This window comes from Rhipicephalus sanguineus, chromosome 6 (genome assembly GCF_013339695.2).
Source record: "Rhipicephalus sanguineus isolate Rsan-2018 chromosome 6, BIME_Rsan_1.4, whole genome shotgun sequence".
Taxonomy (NCBI): Eukaryota; Metazoa; Arthropoda; class Arachnida; order Ixodida; family Ixodidae; genus Rhipicephalus; species Rhipicephalus sanguineus.
This window is the reverse complement of record NC_051181.1, coordinates 4,031,379-4,047,252: the sequence shown is the minus strand read 5'-3', so window position 1 is coordinate 4,047,252 and position 15,874 is coordinate 4,031,379. Positions and strand designations below refer to the sequence as shown.

At 46.7% G+C, this 15,874-nt stretch overlaps 1 protein-coding gene across 1 annotated transcript in view; it reads left to right on the top strand.

Moving 5' to 3' along the window:
• Nucleotides 1–15,874, top strand: part of LOC119395578 (uncharacterized) — a 151,210-nt gene that overhangs the window by 55,981 nt on the left and 79,355 nt on the right. The window lies entirely within an intron of this gene.

Genomic DNA, 15,874 nt, shown 5'->3' with positions numbered 1-15,874 from the left:
GGCAAGAAAGAAAGGACCTTTTTTGCATACTTACACTGTTATGACTGACCATCACTGGCAACGCGTTGTCTATGAGAGTGGACTGGAGATGCGTTCCCACAACTCGGGACACCTGGACCCTTCCCAGGAACGGACTCTCCATGGCGGGAAGCGCCCCACAAAGGGAAGAGAATCGTGCAAGCTCCAATCAGCAGCAGAGCGACGTCAAAGCTGGTGCCGCCATTACAATGGGCCGTTGTGGCTCCTTTGGGATGCTACGGTGCCGACCTGTCTCGTATTTATGTGGGAAGCAGCGCACTTTAGACAAGGCACGAAAAGGAACGAAGAAAAACAGGACGACCTTTTCGTGCCTTGTCTAAAGTGCGCTGCCTCCCACGTAAACATGAACTATCACCAACTCCCCCAACTTTCAACTTTACTGTCTCGTATGTTTTGACAAGAGCGATTAACCCTTTCCTGCCCTTTTGGGGAGAGGTGGAGCAACTCACCCGACATATTGTTCTCCTGGCTGACCCCACGTGAGTGTCATTGATTGTGGGAACTTTGCTGCAAGAACGAGTGCAACGACCCATCGGCGACAGTGTGTTATTGGCTGGTGCCATGGTGGGTGGTGTCGTGTGTGTGATTGGCTACAACCACGAAGGAGGAGCCAGCCTGAAGAGTTATAACAGCGGTGGGGAGAAGACGCTCTGGGCCCTGGTTTAATGGCTCATCCAGTTCGCTCAGCGCTGAACCTTTTCACTATGTAAGTAGGTGTAGAAAAAGTGCCATTCAACCTGCTTGTTTTCGTTTTCCCAACTGGCGAGCATCAGTTCCTCAACCCGAAGACTTAGTCACGCTGCCAAATGGAGTCTGGGTACTTCGCTACATCTGGCAGTGGGATGGACCCGAGTCACAACAGAACACATTTTCTGTGCGCAGGCTGTCTCGTCTGTCCTGTGTTTTCCATTTATCTACAAGTGGCACAAACAAGTGGCATCACTTTGCAAAAATGCTCCAATGTTGAGTGTCGCCAGCTCCACAGAAAGTTTGCGTCTTTGAGTGCACAGTTCACAGAAACCAGTAGATGTCTTCCTCTGATGGGTATTAAGAACGGTGCAGGGTGTCTACCGACCGGGAAAACCGGGAATTCTCAGGGATTTTTGATAATCTGGAAATACTCAGGGAAAACTCGAGGAAATTGTGCTCCCATCAGGGAAAATCCACAGTAACATTATTGAAAGGGAACGAAAGTCGCGGTAACGCTGGCTCAAGGTTTTGTGAACACATTTTTCAAATCGAACGTCCACTGCAGCTGCGGGGAAGGCATGCACTCGATGCTCTACTCACCTTCGAAGCGGTGGAGTTGGAAGAGAATTCGGCTAATGCGTGGCATGCGGGAGCCATGAACCAGGGCACATCGTATCGCGCAATGTTGTCTGGGTGTTCTGTGACTACGCCGTGTAGTTCTGTATTGAGGATGTAGATGCAGTCACTGACCAAGTCAAGGTGAAGAACACAGAGACACAGGAGTGTGAACAGGAAACCCATATGGGTCCCGAAACGTCTCTATGTTCTTCACCTTGGCTCGGTCAGTGACCGCATCTACATCCTCATCATGATACCTGACCAGACGAAATTTCGTCGAACTCTTGACTATGTAGTTCTGTATGTCACGTGTGCTGTGCATTAGCGCCCGATATAGTGTCTTTGTTATTGCCGCGTGCCAAGTAACAAGCGTGATTACAGTAGAATCTCGATGATACGAATCCCGCGGGGTCACGAAAAATATTCGTATTAGCCGAAATTCGTATCACCGAAACACATGTAAAACTAGCTAAATTAACAGTCAGAGGCAAACTCATTTTTAGGAACACACAAAAAAAACATTTATTTCTTGCAGAAAAAATCTCTAATGTCTTTCTGCTTCTTTTTTTTCGCGAAGTCACTCAGCAGACTTCTTTGAAATCCGTAAAAACGCGTGCACGTGTCGTCGCTGATTTCATCAGCGGCCATAGCACGCCTCAGGACGTCGAGCGCGTGCAGCGTTTCAGCCGCCGGTGGTGGTCCTTCACCATCGCCCTCGTCTATGTTGTCGCCATCATCGCTGGAATCGGCAACCTCGCATGTGGCCTCCTCAACAATATCCTCCACCGTGCGCGCACCACAAGTGGCGAGGTTGTCATCCGCCGTGCAGAAGTCTTCAGCTGTACACCCAGCATCAAGCAGTTCCCAACCCTCAATTGGCTCTTCCTGCTCTGAGGGCACCTCTTCGGAACTCCTGAAGAAGCCGCATTTCGCAAAGCAGTTTGCTATGGTAGTCGGCGTTACTCGATCCCAAGCCATAGCGATAAAATGGATGGCGTCCAGGAGGCTTATTCGCAGGTCGCCTTCGTGTTTTCTGTCAATATTGGCAAGCAGGCGGCGCACAAGAAGGCCCTTGAAATGATGCTTGAGGTTTTTTATTATTCCAGCGTCAAGCGGTTGCAGGTGCGTCGTCGTGTTCGCGGGCAAAAAGATCAGTTTGACGTTTTGGAGCGTTACTTGCCTCGGGTGGGCGGCGCACTGGTCAAGAATCAAAACAATCTTCCGATTCTTGCAGGCCATCCTTCTGTCAAGGAGCGACAGAAATTCTTCGAACAGGGCCGCCGTCATCCACGCCTTTTTGTTTGCGCGATAGACGCACGGCAAATGGCTCTCGCGCTTGAAACACCGAGGCTTTTGGGATTTGCCAATTACCGTCAGCTTAAGTTTCTCCGACCCGTCGGCGTTACAGCACAAAAGCAACGTTATTCGCTCTTTGCTTTTCTTGCCTCCTTGGCACGCTTCGCCTTTTAAGCAAAGGCTCTTCTCAGGCTGAAGGTTAAAAAACAGGCCAGCCTCGTCTGCGTTAAAAACATCACGAGGCTCATACCCAGAGATGAGTGACTGCAGCTTCGCGAGCCAGTCGCTAACAACGGTCTCGTCAGCCTTCTTCGCTTCCCCACAGACGCTTTTGTAAACGAGACCGTGTCTCGTCTTGAAACGGTGCAGCCACCCACCTGAGGCCTGAAATCCGTCGATGCGCAGAGCAAGTGCGATCTCGTCGGCTTTCTCACGCAACACTTTGCCATCGATGTTCACACCAGCTGCAGTAACCTCCTTAAACCAGGTCAGAAGAGCTTCTTCAAGCTTCACGTGTTGGGCTGTCTTCGCTTGCCTCGCGTTGACGTTGAATGAAAGTCCCGCTGTCCAACAATTGTGCTTAATGTCGACGTTGCGAGGCCTAGCTCCTTAGCCAACTCCGTGCGTTTTCTTTTGGGATCCTCATCGACCTTTCGAAGAATGTCCAGTTTCTCCTTAAAGGAGAGGGCTTTCCGCTTGCGAGACATAGCTTGCTGCCACTCGGCAAAAAAGGCACAATCACAACAAAGCAAGAACGCGGGCTCGAGCACAGCAACGACAACCACTCCGTCCGACGGCACGCATAGAAGAAAGAAGCTCCCGCGGGCCGTGCCTCTCCCTCTCCGGCGTCTCCGCCTGCTGGCCTGCCTCCGCACCAAGAAAAACAAAACAAAAAAAAACGAGGCCAGCGCCATCTGTAATCTTCAAGAGAAAGCAAAAGGCACACTCCGGCCTCCGATACACGCAGATCTTGGAGGCTGTCGCGCGCTGCTCGCCGGCGGCGCTGGCAACGTGCCAAACCGGCGGCGCCGCACGCATTCCAGCGCCGTAAGTGCACGCTGCTATCTTCCGCGGCCGTCGGTGGGGCCAACGTTGCGTTGGGTGGGGCGGCGTTTATTCGTATCAAACGACGCGGGTCAAAAATCAGTTCGTAACAACCGTACTCAAGCACGTTGTAAATTAATGGGCCTTGGCCGGGACCACAGAAAAATTCGTATCATCCCGAAATTCGTATTAGCCGTGATCGTATCATCGAGATTCTACTGTAGTTGCGGAGGTGGTAGCAGCAGATGTAACGAGATTGAGTTATCTTGCAAGCGATGGCGATCGTTCAGGAAGCGGATGTCGTCGACGAGGCTAGTATCTTGCAAGCCATCCCAATCGGCGAGACAAAAGACGACGACGCTTGTTGGCGGTTATCAAAGAGCTCACTCGCTCTGATCCCGAGCTTCGAAGGTGCTATGTAGGACTCTGTGAAGAATAGAATAAATTTCCAGGCGAGAGCGAGCGTAACTAACGGGCCCACTTACAGCAAGTGAAAGCTTTTATCTTTTTTTTCTCGGTGAGGGCACTGCTGAAAGAAGTTTTAGGCAGTCGACCGATATTTTTTGGGGCCACAGCTCGCAGTTATCAGCCACGCAACTGCTTATGTGGATTTCTTGCCACAAAGCCGAATTACAAAACTTGTCAGAGCCAAGGCATAGCGGCGACCGAAATTCGCGACAACGGCACGGGTCCCACTTGCTCGGTTCGGCGTGCGATGTCCGAAAATAGAAACAGAAATGTGCCGTAATTCAGGCTGTTGCCATGCTTTCATGCGATCTTAGCCCGCACCTATTTTGCTCTTTTTTGCAATAGCAATTATATAGACACTACAGGCGTATTTTTTGCCTTCTCCATGATCTTCCTTAGCAAGTTCAAATCGCGATTACATCACCTCGCGCGTCCTATACTCCACGTGCGAGTGAAAGTGCACGAGCGCTGCCGACGAATGGGGCTTAAGCAGATATAAAACGAGCCGACCGTCTCCTTTGCGCGATGGGCACATGGAGATAGGAGCCGGAGGGTCGGGGAACGGGGGCGGGGGTGTGGTTGCATGTTCCGCGATATTTTTAGAGGGTATCAGCAGACGGCTCATACCTTTCTAGGTGTTGTGCTCTAATTGCAAAACTTCCGTTGAAGCCATAGCAGTGGCGGATCCAGAGGTGGGGGGGGGGGGGGCGGTAGCGGCGATCGCCCCCCCCCCCCTCCTCCAAAGCCAGCCTCTGCCCCCTCCCTTCAGTGCCTGTCGTCCACCTCCTTTGTCAGGCTGCTTGTCGAGTTTGCCCCCTTTGTCAGCTTGCTTTGCCTACCACTGCCCAAAAGGGGCAAAGAGAATCTTGTCCCTACATCCTACCTCTCTCCTCATCGCTCTGCCCTTTCCTGCTTCCCTATGCACATTTCCAACGAAGGCTTCTTAGGCGCCACCATAATCTGGGCTGTTGCGTGGCCCACCAAAATGCACTGCTGAGGCGGTGGCTTCAGCCCTTGTACTCCCCACTCCCCACTTCCAATGTAGAAATCTGGATCTGCCCCTGAGCCATAGATAGGTCACTTCTCTTACTGCAGTGGCTGCGTTTCGTGAAGGAGTGGTTGCTATCGGATTCATTATTTCGCTCTCGCGGTGAAACTATGACTTCTTTTTGTAACGTGCGGCGGTTTTCAATGTTGCACGTTCGTGGAGAGCAAATGGTTCGGCTGGGCAACGTGATAGCAAAGGCGTCGCAGTGCTCTGGGCAACGCGCGAGGATTCGACAACAAGCCGCAGCAGCCGAATAAGTGCAATTCCACAGTGCGTTAAATCTGCATTTGTTTCATCTCTATACGTGACACTCTGGCGAGGCATCTAATTGTGATTGCTGCACCTCAGGCTCAACAGAATTGATTTTTTTTTCACACACAAAAAAGTTTTTTATGGTGCCGTATTAGTCGAGCATTCTTGTGGCATTTTCAGTTTAAAATTAATCCTTCGGTCACTATGCCTTGCATGAAAGGTCGAATTTCAGTTTCGATATTACGAAGTAAATTGCCGCTTTTACCAACTTTGCTATATTGAGGTTTAACTGTTCTCTGTACTGTTCTAATCGGATTAAGTCATCTTTATCTTTTAACTTGCGTACTAGAGAGTGTCATCCTCGAGCGGCATGGTGTCTGCCCATCTTGACATAAAACAAAGGTCTGTTTCACTCAGGGAATTTTAGCAAACACACTCGGGGAAAACCTGGAAAACTCGGGGAAATGTCAACTCAGTAGACACCCTGATGGTGGCACAGAGGGAGGCATTCAGTGCGGGCAAAGGAACTGCAAGATTAGCCTGCGGGGCTGTCGGCTAATCAAAGGCCAAGTCGCAAAGACACCTCGTGGCTCACTCATTGCCTGCCTGCTAGCTTCTGAATGCAGATGAATGTGTCTACCTCCCAGTAGTGCACAAAAAAGTTATTTGAGACTACATTTCAGCTCAAGTACCTTTGCTGAAAGTAGCCTCCTATAGCATTAACAAGTAACTTATCCTGGAATTTGCACGTAAATGACATTTGGCTCTGCTGTGCTCAGGACTGCTCCTCTCCCACTTTTCCTTAGTTAGGCGAAAACATGAGTACTGTTCCACAGTTTGGGATCCTCACATAAAAATTGACATTAAAAACCTAAAAAGAATTCAAAGAAAAGCATTACGATTTATTTACAGTAAATTTATGTCTACGGACTCCCCCACTGCATTACTAACCACAAACGGCATTGAGTTTATTACAAATTTGAAGAAAAAAGTTGACTCGAGTTTTTATCGGGCATAATTAATTGTAGGGTAGCCTTAGACACTGCAGCATACGTATCCACCTTGATCCCACTCGGCGCCACTACCCTCATTCTCTAACACCAGTGTTCGCAAGGACTGACAATTTTCGGTACTCTTTTTTTCCACAAACAATAGCTGACTGGAATAAACTAACGGAAGCATATTTCCCCAGGGTTTGCAACCATTTGTGTAAATACTGTTATTTCATGGCTTCCTTAGAGTTATATTATAAACCAGTTGTCTAATTTCTCTTATTCCTTTTTAAGCTTAATCCTCTGCCTTGTGACTAAAGAAATTTTGTGAAAAGCATGTTTCAGCCTTGTTTCATTCTGTTTTTTTGTGTAAATAATTGTGTGTATCTTGCTCATCCTGCTTTGACTTGTTGTCCGCAGTATTTTATGAATAAAATAAACAAATGAAAATTATTTTAATTTTCCTACTGTGAAAGAGTTGGAGCTGGGAGCGTGCCCGAGGGCCGTCACGGGGCCCAATGAGGGCTTCTCCCGAAGACGTGCAGTGCAGGGACTCTAGGTTGAGAGCATGGTTTGCACTAGAGGACTGCACAGGCCGATTTTCCGGCCCGGGCTCAAACGTGCCGTACTCCAGCCCGCCCGAGCCTGCCCCGGTGTTTTCAAGTACTCGGTCTGGCCCGAAAATATTTGGGCCCGGCTTGACCCGGCTCTGTTAAACCAGCGTAGATCTTGAGCATAAACGAGGCATTGTTGAAAGTTGAGAGTTTTACAAGAATACAGGGGATTGTCTAATTCTCAGTTATTGTGAAGACACCGCACGAAGAATATTTTCTGGAGACATTTGTGAGAACTGTTGATAGGGTCACGATTTAACTGGCGTTTTATATATCTTTGGCTTATTGCGCCCATAACACATTTGCGAAATAGTTGTAGGACAATATAAGCGAAGGCATGGCTCGCTATCTCATGTACACAGCGCTAGCCACTTACTGTTGGATTTCAAAGAACAATTGCAGCAGTGGGGGCAACCTGCCAACTGCAGTTCACCACACTAGTTACCGGTTCATGAACTGGTTCAGTGCAGGCCATCCAGTTATACCTCGTGGCGATGCATTGCACAGTGCTACCACAGTCCCTCAATACTTTTACTGGTCATGAAACACCCACGTAACTCAGTGGGAGAGCTTCATATACCGCCCGCACTTTCTGTGCTGCGGCGCTGCCGTAGCTAGAAGGGGGACGAGGAAGCCGGCTGCTGCTGGCTGCCATTAGCGGATTGTGAGCGCGGAGTGGTGCTGTTTGTGCTGGTTGCACCCCTTTTTTCTTTTCGTGGTCGCCTCGTCATGACAGCGATGCCCAACACCTGCTTTGTGCCGCGCTGTTGCTCGGGATACAGGGGCACCGTCGAAAAAGCAACATGTGGAGAGACCTATTATGGAAGAGCACAGAAATAACGAAAGAAACTATTTCAAAACTGGTTTAAAAGTACGAACCACTATCGTGCACTCAAAATAAAAGGAGGGTTGTCGCTTCTAGTTCAAAAAGCAATAAAGAACACAACTGACAAATGAAAGTAACAAACAATGCCGCTAGTACGGCTTCCCAATAGCTGAATATGTTTGGTAACGCCACGTATGCCGACCTCTCAGTGAACGAGGTGAAGCTGTCGATTCGCCGTTAATGTCCACCTGATGCCCGTATTCGTATGTTTATATTAGGTCACGGTGTTAACTGCTAAAAGGTGCAAAATCTTCACACCTTTGAAAGTTCGTGAACAATAATATTGCGTCAGAATTATGGGCTCATTGACCTGAACTCTGGAACAGCATTGTCTTTTCCTTTCGTTTGCGCTGAATTTTGTCCTGCTCGGTATCAAAGGACAAAGTTGACCCGGCGAGGAAGCTTAGCGAAGTGGTCAATGACTTCTGAAACGCTGATATCGACATTTCTGTGGGCGTACAGAAGTGCCAGGCCTACCATGCGTTCCTCAGACATCGTGGAGCGTGAGTAGTTCTCAAGTAACCTCATGCTTGAAAACGCTCTGCGCTGGCAGTGGTCACTGGAAGGGTGGCTGGAATATGGAGTAGCTTGTACACATTCGGATAGAACCTGCTGTCGCAATGAGAGAGGGCATCGGTTCCTGTACTGGGGCGATGGTTTGCTGCTTCGTTCGTCCACATTGTCCACCACAGTCGCAGTTCTCCCAAAGCAGCGCTCGTTTCGACGTCGTGCACAAAAACTGTCGGGAGATTTTCTGCTCCTTTCTCCAGATCATCTTGAATTGGTGGTATTGAGGATGGTACAATTACTGAAAAGTTCTTTAGAAGTGTCCTGTGCTTTTCGAACCGTTGGCTTAACTAGGCTAGTACGTGGTCCATGAACGGAATGAACAGGGTTCTGCGAAAATATTCTTCCGCGCTTTCGAATTCATTGCTCCCAAGGTTTTGCTTCCGGACACCGGCTCGACGACTAGTGATCTGGTGACGGCTGGTGCTTCTCGATGCTGGGTCGAGAAGCACTGCATCGTGCTTCCCGACCCAGCGCGTTTCGCATAGTCCCAAAAGGCGCTGCCTTGTAGACTCAGTACAGCTCAAGCTTATCATTTTCTGCAAAACGTGTGAGCGGCTAGAAGACTTACGGAAAAAGACTGACGTCGCCTTTAGAGTCCGAGAACAGTTTCGGATGTCTGTGATGGAGCATGCCGCACACAGAAGTAGATTAAGGGAGTGACTGGTGCAGTGAGTGTAGAGTGCGGCTGGATATGTCTCATGAACAGCAGCTTGAACACCATTCGTTTTGTATTTAGTATTTAGTTGTCGCATTGACAGCGAAAACAGTGAGGCACGGAATGCTAAATATTGTTTTGTCGTGTTCCTTTCCGCGCGATCTTTTGTAACCATGGAAAACAACACGCGAAAAAAAGTATTCGCGCCTTGCGCTAAATAAATGTGAAAAATAACCCCTGGGGATTAACAGCTCATCTGAACTGGGGATAAAAAGATCATTCGCATGCAGTGTGTGAGCGGACCGACTATTCGTCTGGCGAGGTGATCTGTGAGGACCAAAAGCTGGGGCCTTGTAGAAATACTGCTAAAAAAGAACGGATCCCTGAGGTTCTTGGACCTGGGGCTCAGACCTTTTCGAGTAGCCATGTGTGCTGGAGATATGAGCCTCGTGCAAAAAAACCTGTGTTGCCTTTTGCCTCTGCACACAGCAAGCTGGTCCAGCGCGGAATTGCTCGTGCCTGTTTTACACAACGCATTGACCAAGCCTTGCTACCATTCGATGCAAGAAAGCTTCTGCGGGCAAATTGCTTGTTTGAAGGCAGCTGGATATCCACGCCGCCTGCTGGTATCTGTTTCAGAGAAGTTGCGCAAGTTTTCGAAGATCAGTGACACGTGCATTGATTCGCAGGCAACAGTTCGTAAGAAGGTGGCTGTGATTCCATACCTGCATGGTATATCACACAATCTCAAAAAGATTGGTCTAAGAGCGGGGATTTCAGTTGCGTTTTCTGCGCCTAATAAGTTGTCGCAGTTATGTGCCAGAACCAGTCCGGTAAGAAGGCCTTCCAACAGCTGTAAAATTAGGCACCGAAATGAATTTGTGGAATGTGTGAAGGGCGTAGTGTATAACGTATCTTTGTCCTGCGGTCAAAGTTACGTCGGACAGACAGGCAGATGCCTGAATGTGAGATTGCTCGAACACATTCAGACACTGAAAAAAGGTTGTGATGGTTTCTTGGCGGCTCATTGCGCGGAATGCAAATGCGTGCCTTTATTTGACAGTACAACAGTGTCGGCAACTCACCCTAAGGATAGCACCAGGATCATCATTGAGGCGGCAGCGATTGCTAATGGAAGCTGCGTCAGCAAGCCATCCATCGCACTAACAAAAAAGGAACTAGATTACTTAAATTCACCCGCACGTGTTGGTCCCGCGTAGTTTTGCTGTTTTTTGTTTAGGTTTTCCTCTTGTGCTTTGACTGATATTGTTGTAATCACATGTGACATTGTGACAGGTATATCTGTGTGTTGCTTTAAGAAACGATAGTTGGAAGCTAGTGCTTGTACTCGTCGTTTCTTTGTCCGCTGTGCACTTTTTGCGCTAAAGTTTTAGCATTGCGGAATACCAACTAGCCCGCTCCCACACCTTGCTTTGTAGAAGTAACTGCACGAAGAGTAAATGTTAGACCCGGGGATGTTAGTCCTTAAAAAAATAATGTACTTAAACGTGCGTCACCTTGTAGACCTTCTAGGTTAGGAAGAGCACAGTGGCAGGCGCCGGCTGCGTGAAAGTAAGGTAAAAATAGGAAGAGTTGTACCTGAGTCAATTTTCTTCTTATTGTTCAAAAAAGAAACAAGAGTGATACCCTATTTCACAAACTGCATGGTTGAAAAAATCTTGCAGAAAAACCACCTGCCGGAACCGTTCCACTGTCCGCGGCATTGTCGTGCTTGAAAAAAAAACACATTTTAGACGACATCCTCGGTGGTTTTCGGTGAAGGTGGTTATTTCGGACGGCGGTGTATAATAGAATGAAAAAAATTAAATTATGGTGACGAGGAGGCTGAAGACCAATAAATCCCACCCCCTGGGTGACGCCCCTGGTCGGTGGTGTATGACAGCACGAAAAATTTTGGGGGGGCTGAAGCCCCATAAGCCCCCCCCCCCCCCCTTGGCTACGCCCCTGGCCTGAAAATACATATGGTGTCATGAAAGTTGGGGGTGCACCCGTGTTGTGCACCGTGTCGAGCAACATGCGAGTACGCATTGCCGTCCAATGAACGCTTGTGTTCCGACAGCCTTACATTGAGGCAACGGCCAGTTTGCCCAATGTAAACATGACCGCAGGAAAAAGGAAGCTGGTATACAACTCCCGTTGTGCAAGGCACAAACGGTGACGTGTGCCTTACAGTGCGGCGTTTTTTTTTTGTCACACCTGAACTTTTTTTTTCTGCCAGTTTCCTTTCAACTATACCACAGATTCTATTCATTTTGTTGGGGGCGGAAAAAACAACATTTATCTTATACCGACCAGCTACAATTTTGAGCGCATGCGACAGCTTATGTACATACGGAATTACAGCGATTTTTTTCTTTTTCCACGGCCTTATTATCTTTGGTGAGCGTTCCTACTTTTACACGTTTTAGGAGCTTCTGCACATTCACCCTGATAGCACTTTCTGGAAAGCCTGCCACTCTTAGACGCTCAATTTGTTTCACACAGCTTTCGGCGGTTTTGTGGAAACATGATTTAAACAGGGATGAAAATAGCAATGAAAATGCTATGCCATTATTTACGACTTTTGAATGAGCTGATTTGAAGTTAAGAACTGGTTTTTCGGATCTTGGACTGTAATTCCAGCAAACATGATTGTCGGTTAGTTCAAGCTTCACTTCTAGGAACTAACTCTTTATTCTGCTGTACTTCATGAGTTAAGTTTAACCAGGAACCACATTTGTGAAACACGTCAACAGTGTAGTAACCGTCCGTTCAGAGTTAGAACTATGAACAATTACTAGAAAATCGTCCACGTATCTTAGCACATTGATTATGTTGTCACCGAGATTACTTTCTGTGCGTCTGTCTACCCTGCCTAGAAAAATATTACTGAGCACCGGGGCAACTCTAGATCCAATACAAATACCGGACCTCTGTCGATACAAATTGCCCTTCCGTTCTACACAGGTTGAAGCTAAATAAAAGGAGAGTATCTCGAGAAAAGCGCACACTGATACACCACTCCTACTAGTAAAGGCCACTTCATCGTTGTCCTCAGTAATACAGTGCTTTACACTTTCTATCAAAGCATCATGAGGTATGCTATAATACAGGTCTTCAGCGTCAACGCTAAAAATATTACAGTCACCTGGATTTGAGTCGACAAGGAAGTGAACAAGGTCGTTTGAATTCTGTATCGAAAACGGATCTATAATTTCTAATGACTGCAAATGTTTCTGTAAGTAGCTCGATACGCACTGCTGCCAACTGTCCCTTTCAGTGACTATCGCTCGGAACGGAATGTTAATTTTGTGTGTTTTTGCAGCAAAAAAGATATCCAAGTTAAGTCTTTTTGCCTTCTTTACCGCTGTCGCTAATTGTTCAAGATGATGGCTATGAAGCAACGTCAGCGCTCGCTCCTTGATCTTAGCTGGCTTTCGATCTACTATCTTAAAATTCTTGTCTATTGCAGCCATTGCCTATTCACAGAAAACACTGTCTGGCGCTGAAACAAAAAACCCTGCCTTATCTGATGTCAAAACATGAAGATCGTTATTCAGAGCGTACTGCACCACCTCCCTTACAGTCCTATTCGCTGAGTCTTTTTTTCCCGATCGTTTTATCACTTCGACGCACTCAGCTATGAAACGTGGTCTCTCCTCTTCGGTACCTCTGCTGGTGACGGTTCTAGCCATGGCTATCTTCTCCGGTGAGCTGAGGCTAGGCTCGTGGGCAAACTTCGGTCCCAGACCAAGCGTTCTCCTATGCCCTTCCGGGATGGTTCCTTCTCCAAGAACTAACACTTTTGCCTCGGCTGCCTTTATCTTCGGAGCTTTCGGGAGAGTAGGTCGTGCGGCCTTCCACATCCATTCCGCTAAATGTTTTGATGTTTTTCGCCACGCCAGGAAATCCCTTCTGCTCTTACCCTTATCTTCTTCCTGCCAACATGCTGTTCGAAGACGGTCTGTGAAGTACCGAGCTTGATTCATCCACTCAGCAGGCAGGATTTTGCATATCCTTTTGGTATGTCCAGATGATGGTTGCAGGAATCCAGATAGTGCCTGTACTTCGGCCGGGCACTGGGCGTAGCGGGAGTGCCACGATAGGATCCGGCTTTTGCAAACGCACCCAGCCATCAAGGACGCGAGCTTATTTGGATTAAATAGGTCATCGTTGTTAGGACAAAGAAAAGAGCCCGATGTAATAAAAATGTACCGCAGAAGAATCGATGCCTGGGCCAGTTGGAATGGGTTATGCATGTTCGAAACGGGCGGCGCAAAAACAAGAGACAAAGGAAAGACTACACACCGCAGAGCGCCTCCTCACAACTAACTTTATTAGAAAGAACATACACTATTTAAAACCTTCACCAAGTACCACGTTCTCTTACATCATTGATAGCCGATAGGATACGTAGACATGTGTTGCTGCAAAGATTAGAAACGGTTACGAAACGATGATCACATGTACACTTTATTTTTCTTCTCATGTGATGAAACGATTGAGGAAGCAAATCCATCAATCGCACTGAATGACGATGAAATTTGTTTCCTAAATCGTTTCATCACATGAGAAGAAAAAAAAAAGTGTACATGTGATCATCGTTTCGTAACCGTTTCTAATCTTTGCAGCAACAAAGTGTTCATTCAACAAAGTGTTCAAGTAATGTGTTCATCAACTTGCAAAAATGTGGTCTAGCCAAGAGCACCGCATGTCCTGTGCATAATAATTTTGCAACTTGGCGAAAGTGACATTTTCGAAAGCCTTTCACTGTACTAAATGATGCAGCTCATTCGCATTTATTTATTTATTTATTTATTTATTTATTTATTTATATTTATTTATAGATACTGCAATCTTCTACAAGATCTTGGCAGCGTGGTACATGTATAAGTGCACAGAACAGAAATAGGCAAAGCAATCAATGAGTTTCTTCGCACATGCGCTTAAAAGAACAAAACAAACAGGCAAGTGACATTATTCAAACATTCTTAAATCAAACAGACATTGAGTTTACATGAGTAAAAAAAAAAAAAGACGCACGAAAAACATCTCAGCCAGACAAGAAAATGCTTCCTACTGAAGGTGCGATTCAAATTGCGATAGTGAGTCCTGTGTCACTTTTATCGGGCAATTTGTTCTCATCCACTATCGTTCTAGGAATAAAAGAATACTTAAAACAGTTGACACGTGTCGTGAATGGTGTTGCAGCTAGTGGGTGTCTGTGCCTGGTATCGTAACCTGACGAATATTCAAGAAGGGGGGACGTGTCGACATTGTACTGGCCTTTCATTAGTTGAAAAAAGAATTTTGAATGACCTACACGATTTCGAGGAGTAATAGCAGGTAAGGCACTTTGAGATAGGAGGTTAGTGAGTGAAGTGCGGCCATACATATTGTAGACGAATCTAACAGCTTTTTTTTTTGTAAGCTTTCTAGTTTTCCTACGTCCGTTTTAGTGAACGGGTCCCATATAATTACGGCATATTGTAAAGCGGGGTGGACGAGTGTTTTATGTGCCAAGAGACGTATTGTGGGTACGGATGATTTTAATGCATGTCTTAAAAGGAACAACTTACGGCAGCACTTTGCAAGTGCTGTGTCAAGGTGTTTTGACCATGAGAGATCACTCGTTATGTAAAGGCCCAGGTATTTATAATGTGTAACTTCTGACAATGGAACGTCTTCTGTACCATAGCGATATATTAGTGGCTTCTTTTTTAATGTTACCCGCATATATACTCTTTTCAAAATTAATACACATTTGACATTCCTTACACCAATCAACTACCTTATTAAAATCTCCGTTTAACCTAAGTTGGTCTTCTTCCGTTGTTATTTCTTCATACAACACGCGGTCGTCAGAGTAAAGCCTGACTTTTCCAGATAAGTTAGCGACGATATCATTTATATATAGCAAGAAGAAAAGGTGGCCCAAGAACGGATCCTTGCGGGACGCCAGACTTGACAGGAACTATATAGGACACTGTTTTATTTATACTAACAAATTGATGGCGATCAGTAAGGTAGGCTCAATCCATCCTGTCATTTTGTCATTTTTTAACACAGTGCGTAGCTTATGAATCAGTTTAACATGAGAAACTTTGTCAAATGCTTTGCTAAAATCCATAAATATGGCATCAGTCTTTGTTCCCCTCGCATTGTTTCAAAGTGCCAAGCAACTTGCATTTTTTCGTCAATTCATTCGAACATGGTGACATCCCCAGAAATCTTACATTTTGAAAGCTAACCCAGATCCTTGGTATGCAAAATGAATGGTGAAACTGCAGGAGTGTGCTTAACTGGGCTGGTTGGTACATGATTACGGCGAGAGCAAACCGCGCTAAACACGGGACGGAGAAGAAGAACGACAGACACAAGCGCTGAACTAACAACCACTGGTTTATTGCTTGGATATGCAATATATATGGAAGCACTGCGCAGGATCACAACAAAAACACAGTAACTGCGCAATGCGCAAAGAGGGCTGTGAAGTCATCATATTAGAACCGTCGGCAAAACAGGCTGGTTAAGTTTTGGACAAATAATTAAGTTCACACTTATGCAGATAAATGGAAGGAACGCTGACGCACGCATTTCCGTGTGCATGGATATGGTGCGCTTCACTAATCTCACGTGTTCTTTGTTGATTGTACCCTTCCAAAACGGTGCACCGCTCAAGAATTGGCTGACAGCCACACG